The following is a 7500-nucleotide window of genomic DNA, read 5'->3' as shown; positions in this document are numbered from 1 at the left end:
GATCTGAAGGCCACATGAAGTTTGGAGGTCTGTAGTGATTGACTCTGCAGAAAGTCGGTGACCTCTGCGTACTATGCCCCTCAGCATCCGCTGACCGCGCTGTCATTTTACGTGGCCGACCACTTCGTGGCTGAGTTGCTGTCGTTCCCAATCGCTTCCACTTTGTTATAATCCCACTGACAGTGGACTGTGGAATATTTAGTAGTGAGGAAATTTCCCGACTGGACTTGCTCCACAGGTGGCGTCCGATCACGGCACCACGCTGGAATTCACTGAGCTCCTGAGAGCGACCCATTCTTTCACTAATGTCTGTAGAAGCAGTCTGCAGGACTAGGGGCTCGGCTTTATACACCTGTGGCCGTGGAAGTGACTGGAACACCTGGATTCAGTGATCTGGATGGGGGAGTGAGGACTTTTGGAAATACAGTGTAGATTAAATGCAGATGTTTTGAAGCTTGTAACAGAAATGAACTAGTATTCGGCCTCAGTAACTGAAACCTGCTTAGACTATTCACAGTCACTGATGTATCTAGAACTTCAAAATTGGCTCCAAAGCATGACTGGTTGGTTTCTCTCTCACGTCCTAATGATGTTGGTAGATAATCTAACATGTAAGGCCTTCAGTCCAGCTCCTGAAGCCCTCACCACTGAAAGAGCAGCTCAGCTTTATCTACCTAGGTACCACAGAGAGAGCAATCCTGACTGGACAATCTTCTGTTTGATGTTTCCAGATTTGCACCTATTTAAGAATGAAAGAAGAGCATTGCTGACAACAGAACTGCTGGTTCTCTGATCTTTAATAATTAGTCAGTAGATATAAAGCGTTATAGAGGAATGAGGATCTGATTGATCTGCAGATCTGAAGGACTTAAACAGATCTGTAGCGCCGTGAAGAGCCCTGCGGTCTGTTGCCTGTTGTCTGTATGTCCTGTCTTTGGTCATTATCTTGCACTTCAGTCTGTTTCCGCTGTTACTGACTTTAACAGGAAAGCGTGTCAGACTTCAAAGCGGCTCTGATTCAGCAGCGGAGTGAGAAATGAGCTAAATTGTGGTGTTTAATTTCGCTAAATCAGTTCAAGGGCGGCTCGCGTGGCTTTTTACGCTGCTGCGTTTCATGTGTTGTGCTTCGATGTTAACAGGACTCCGGTGGGAATGCAGCTTCAGTCACAGCTCAGATTCCCTCTATAATTAACTTCAATAAATTAAAGCAGCTCACCAGCAGCCGTCTGAGACCAAACAGCCGCAAATAGAAACCCAAACAGCTCGCTTTGCTTCAGAGGGGCATCATTCTGACGCTGATGGGTCTGTCGGCAGCGTTTTGGCCGTTTTTGCGCTGAGATAAAGTCATTATCCGTCAGATGCTGAGTTTATTTACATCTGGGGGCCCAGAGGGGCCGAGCCTGCACAGAAATCAGGGACTGGAGAAATAGGAGTGAAAGGAAGTTCCACTGGACATTGTATTTCCGTTAAAGCAAGCCAAATTACTTCCCTCGCCCCCTGCTGGCCACTCTAGGGACGCATCACTAAAGCTACATTCCCATTATAAGCCTCATCACTCAAATCCGATTATCTGCTCTGATCCAATCTCTTGATTTGGTTCAGACTCGTTTAGGTCAGAGACTCTAAGCGGTCATTAATGTGACGAACCGGCTCCTGAACTGACCCTCATGAGCTCCTCGTGCTCAGTGACGTCACGTGACTGAATCGCTGCATCATCAGCACAAACTAACGAGCAGAACGAGCTTCGCTGAGAAGATCATTAACTCTGATCAGCTCTCAGCTTCATTATTAGAGCCAGACGGAGGAGGAAAAGGTGAGACGAGCTGCTTTTCCACCGTTTACAGGCGTTGACGTCTGGTCGGCGCTGCTGCCATGGTAACGCTGAATGATGGCGCAGGTACATGAATTCCGATCTGAGCGTCACATTGAGGTCACGTGGCCACGAATCAGATATGCCTCCAATCTAGGACCACACATGAAAGTGGCTCAGGTCGGATTTGAACAGATCAGATTTGTGTCCACACGGCCCTGAAAACTCCAGATCTGATTCACATCAGGGCAAAAAGTCGGATTTGTGCTGCTTCAGCCTGGAAATGTGAACGGAGCCTCGGATCCACACAGCTGTAGGACATTTCTGAGGCAGCCTAATATCACGTCCTGCATCCCTGAATTCCCGACCAGTGACTTCAGCATTTTTAAAACAGAAATGCTCAGTATACTCAGCTTAGTCCGACCGCCTCACAGCAACTGAGCTCCGTATCACTGCGCCATGGAAAACCCTTCTGCTGCTCCTGAACGATCTTGGAATGCTGCTCACATGGAGCACCGAGTGTGCTGATGAGGTAAGAACCTGGTTCTGTTTAAACTGAGGAGCTTACCTAGAACCAGGCTGGTCAGCTGACTAACAGGCCACTCCAACATTAATATCACAGGCTTGAATTAAAGCAGTTACGGTATAATTTACTGTAAAATAACAGAATAAAAGTCTAAAGAACGTCACGTGAATTTTTACACACTTCAAATGTCTGAGTTTCAGTCAGAAGTCGCGTCAAACCCTGAATCCCAAACGGCTCCATACTCCATAAATAGTGTTCTAGCTATGAAGGTTTAGAAGTTCTAGCCTCTACAGGTGAACAGTGCATCATGTACCGAGTGTGGACGTGTCTGAATCCCAAACGACTGTTTCTTAGCTGTGTTTTGTCTGCTGGGCTGCAGGATCCAGTATTTAAACTCCTACGTCGTGCACTATGTAGGGAGCAGGGAGCCGTTTGAGACTCACAGTGGAAATTTGGACCAAAAAGGACTTAAAAAGTGAAGGTTTCTGCATTTAACAGTGCTTATATCATATGTTCAATGACTCCAATACACAGTGATGGGCGACTGAATATTCTTGTCCTTTTGCAGTCCGTGGTTGCTTGGCAACGATACCATACTCTAAAGGAGCTCCACTTCCTGGTGGAATGTGTTTATGGAGGTTATTATTAATAAATTATTTTTGGAAGCATTTTATCATACTGTATGTTGGCTGCAGTGGGGATAAGCCACTCGAGACCGTGCGTTACAGTGATTTTATGATGTGGAAGGGAGTTTTACTCCACCTCACGCCGTGCCTAACAACACCCTTCCCCCTGGTACAATCACTTTTTAGAGTGAGCGATACCCATGAGCACGTTACAAACATCACACAGCATAAAGCAAAGTACTACTCAGTTAAAGCTATTCTTTAATGTTATTATCACATGAGGAGAGGAGAAGCAGACGCTCCCTAACCAGAATACAATCAGAGCTGGTGGCAAGGTGCAAGATACAGGGAAGTCCTGGGGGGTTCGGGACCACCTAATTAACCTCATGATTGTCTCCAAGTCTGACATAAACTGATGTTTGCTGTCTGTTTGAGTGAAGCTGATAGTTTATCTGCTTCCCCCACAATCAGCTTCTGTCTCTGGTGGTCTTAATTAACTAGAGCTGCAGCTCTGCTCTGCCTCAGGGTGGCGCTGTAGCAGACTGGCTCACCCAGTTGGTCCTTCATAGTTTAGAAACCACAACTCTGCCTGGATTCCTCTGAAGCACTTTCCAGTGAGCTGCAGCAGATCTGAAAACCGGAAAACTCACCCAGTTTCCCAAGAGTTTGGAGTGAAGAGTGACTGTTCCTCATTCCTCACACTGAACGACAGGAGAGGAGATGAGGAAGATCTCAGTTACTGTGAGGAAGAGCGCAGAACCGCACTAGAACAGAGACTCTACAGAAGAGGAGACGAGGAAGATCTCAGTCACTGTGAGGAAGAGCGCAGAACCGCACTAGAACAGAGACTCTACAGAAGAGGAGACGAGGAAGATCTCAGTTACTGTGAGGAAGAGCGCAGAACCGCACTAGAACAGAGACTCTACAGAAGAGGACACGAGGAAGATCTCAGTTACCGTGAGGAAGAGCGCAGAACCGCACTAGAACAGAGACTCTACAGAAGAGGAGACGAGGAAGATCTCGGTCACTGTGAGGAAGAGCGCAGAACCGCACTAGAACAGAGACTCTACAGAAGAGGAGACGAGGAAGATCTCAGTTACTGTGAGGAAGAGCGCAGAACCGCACTAGAACAGAGACTCTACAGAAGAGGACACGAGGAAGATCTCAGTTACTGTGAGGAAGAGCGCAGAACCGCACTAGAACAGAGGCTCTACAGAAGAGGAGGCGAGGAAGATCTCAGTTACTGTGAGGAAGAGCGCAGAACCGCACTAGAACAGAGACTCTACAGAAGAGGAGACGAGGAAGATCTCAGTTACTGTGAGGAAGAGCGCAGAACCGCACTAGAACAGAGACTCTACAGAAGAGGACACGAGGAAGATCTCAGTTACTGTGAGGAAGAGCGCAGAACCGCACTAGAACAGAGACTCTACAGAAGAGGACACGAGGAAGATCTCAGTTACTGTGAGGAAGAGCGCAGAACCACACTAGAACAGAGACTCTACAGAAGAGGAGACGAGGAAGATCTCAGTTACTGTGAGGAAGAGCGCAGAACCGCACTAGAACAGAGACTCTACAGAAGAGGAGACAAGGAAGATCTCAGTTACTGTGAGGAAGAGCGCAGAACCCCGAATACCAGGGGCCATTTCACACACTGGGTTCTATCAGCACCTGAAACAGTTAAGAGAGTACTCCAGCCCCTGTGTTTGTCCCTAGAGACCACCGAATATTTCCTTCAGGAACGAGAAATAAAACTGAACACACGCCTGTCAGTCCTGCCACCCAGCGTAGTGTGAGTGTGAGCGCCGACTGCAGGCGGACGCTGTGGAGAACAGAGGCAGTCCTGCCACCCAGCGTAGTGTGAGCGCCGGCTGCAGGCGGACGCTGTGGAGAACAGAGGCAGTCCTGCCACCCAGCGTAGTGTGAGTGTGAGCGCCGACTGCAGGCGGACGCTGTGGAGAACAGAGGCAGTCCTGCCACCCAGCGTAGTGTGAGTGTGAGTGCCGGCTGCAGGCGGACGCTGTGGAGAACAGAGGCAGTCCTGCCACCCAGCGTAGTGTGAGTGTGAGCGCCGACTGCAGGCGGACGCTGTGGAGAACAGAGGCAGTCCTGCCACCCAGCGTAGTGTGAGTGTGAGCGCCGACTGCAGGCGGATGCTGTGGAGAACAGAGGCAGTCCTGCCACCCAGCGTAGTGTGAGTGTGAGCGCCGACTGCAGGCGGACGCTGTGGAGAACAGAGGCAGTCCTGCAACCCAGCACAGTGTGAGTGTGAGTGCCGGCTGCAGGCGGACGCTGTGGAGAACAGAGGCAGTCCTGCCACCCAGCGCAGTGTGATTGTGAGTGCCGGCTGCAGGCGGACGCTGTGGAGAACAGAGGCAGTCCTGCCACCCAGCGCAGTGTGATTGTGAGTGCCGGCTGCAGGCGGACGCTGTGGAGAACAGAGGCAGTCCTGCCACCCAGCGCAGTGTGATTGTGAGTGCCGGCTGCAGGCGGACGCTGTGGAGAACAGAGGCAGTCCTGCTGTAGATTCGCCACCCCTTTCAGACGCAGCCAGCAGAGCAGTCTGACTTGAGAGAAAACGAGAACCTTGAAGAATTCAGCGTTAAGGCCCACCAAAAGCCCCCGGCTTAGAAAGAGAGCAGCACAACAAAAGCGCCTACAAAAAAACCTACAAAAGCAGTCGCTCAGAGTTCTCTCACAGGTCTGTTCTGCAGGTGCAACAGTGCCACCTGCTGGCACAGTGAGAACTGCACTCACACGCAGCCTCCTCAACGCTGTTTCTCTTCATACCCACCTGTGATGATTCTGTTTCTGATATTCTGGACACATACTGTTTATCACAACATAAACCCCCCACTGCTCATGGTGCTCCAGGTGTTCCCCAGGGTTCTGTTCTCGGTCCTCTCCTCTTTTTAATTTACATGCTCCCACTCAGGCATGGGCTCTGTTTTCATTCTTACGGTGGGATGATATACAGATCTATATCAGCTTCAGCCCCTCTGCTCCCTCTCTGACTCCTCCTCTTTCTGTAGTAAACTTCTCCTCCTTCTGTGCTAAACCCCTTCTACTTCAATGACAAACTCCTCATCCTTCTGTCAGAAACTCTTCATCCTTCTGTCAGAAACTCCTCATCCTTCTGTCAGAAACTCCTCATCCTTCAGTCAGAAACTCCTCATCCTTCTGTCATAAACTCCTCATCCTTCTGTCAGAAACTCCTCATCCTTCTATCAGAAACTCCTCATCCTTCTGTCATAAACTCCTCATCCTTCTGTCAGAAACTCCTCATCCTTCTGTCAGAAACTCCTCATCCTTCTGTCAGAAACTCCTCATCCTTCTGTCATATCCTCCTCCTTCTTCTGTGATAACCCCTCCTGCTCCTGTAGTAAACTCCTCCCTCTTTTGTGATAAACCCCTCCCCCTCCCATAATACACCCCTCCTCTTTTTGTATTAACCTCCTCCTCCTTCTAACATTCTCTGGGATCACAAGATCACGGAGGAGTCCGGGCTGAGACATCCATTCCAGCACACATATGTCCAGTTCACTCGATAAATTGACCAGTTATCGATGACCATCTGCAAGAAACTGTCAATAAACACACCCCCTGGGGCTGGAACGCTGATGAGGTCCGGCATCGCTCCGCTAATGAGGACCCACTGGACCCAGAACAGCTTCAGATCTGGTCCCAGACCAGCAGGGCTGCCTGAGCTTCACACGCAGGCTATTTTAATCAGCCACACACTTTAAATTCCCCCCAGTGTTTAGTGAGCGGGTTCGGTGTGGAGAGTAAACACTCTGAAAGTCCAGCCCTGGTCCATTCAGGCTGACCGAGCTGACGTCTGTGCAGCTGTTAACCCTGATTGAGTGTTAGCGGAGCGGCGGTTCAGACTCACAGACTTCTCAGTGCTTTTAGAGCGTCTCAAGCTAATCAAGATAGCGTCCACTGATAAACAGGCCATAAACAAGCTGATAAACAAGCATATCAGAAAAGTGAGGAAATCAAATCAAAGAAAATGTATCACGCTGTCAAGGTAACGGCATGTCGACTACATCATACGCAAATATTTACATTTACGGCTTTTATCAGACGCTCTTATCCAGAGCGACTTGAGATCTTTTTACACAGGGAGGTGAAGGTGGCGTTACCCAGGCAGGGCATTGAACCCCAGTCCAGAGGAGTTATCCACTACACTATACAACCTACTACAGCAAATAGAAACAGATAAAGGACGGTTGCCATGTGAGCCTCACGGACCCCGTTCAGATTCGTTCAGGTTGCTTTGTCCTCTGTATCTGTGCTGGTTCTGACCCACAGTCACGTGACTCATTACACCCCACTATAAACCTTTACACAAGCAACGCCGTGTTTTTTAACCAAACATAACATCCTGTTGTATCTCCAACTAGAAGGTCTGTAAAAATGTTAACGCTAGTTATGAAGCTGGATGAATTACAGCTACATGCAAATTTTAGCTTGTTAAAATTTTGATGTTTCATAAAAAAAAAAAAAAAATTGAAAGCATCATATTTAGGAGACTCCTG

The sequence above is a fragment of the Pygocentrus nattereri genome, chromosome 25 (assembly GCF_015220715.1).
Source record: "Pygocentrus nattereri isolate fPygNat1 chromosome 25, fPygNat1.pri, whole genome shotgun sequence".
Taxonomy (NCBI): Eukaryota; Metazoa; Chordata; class Actinopteri; order Characiformes; family Serrasalmidae; genus Pygocentrus; species Pygocentrus nattereri.
Note: the sequence above shows the minus strand (reverse complement) of the source record.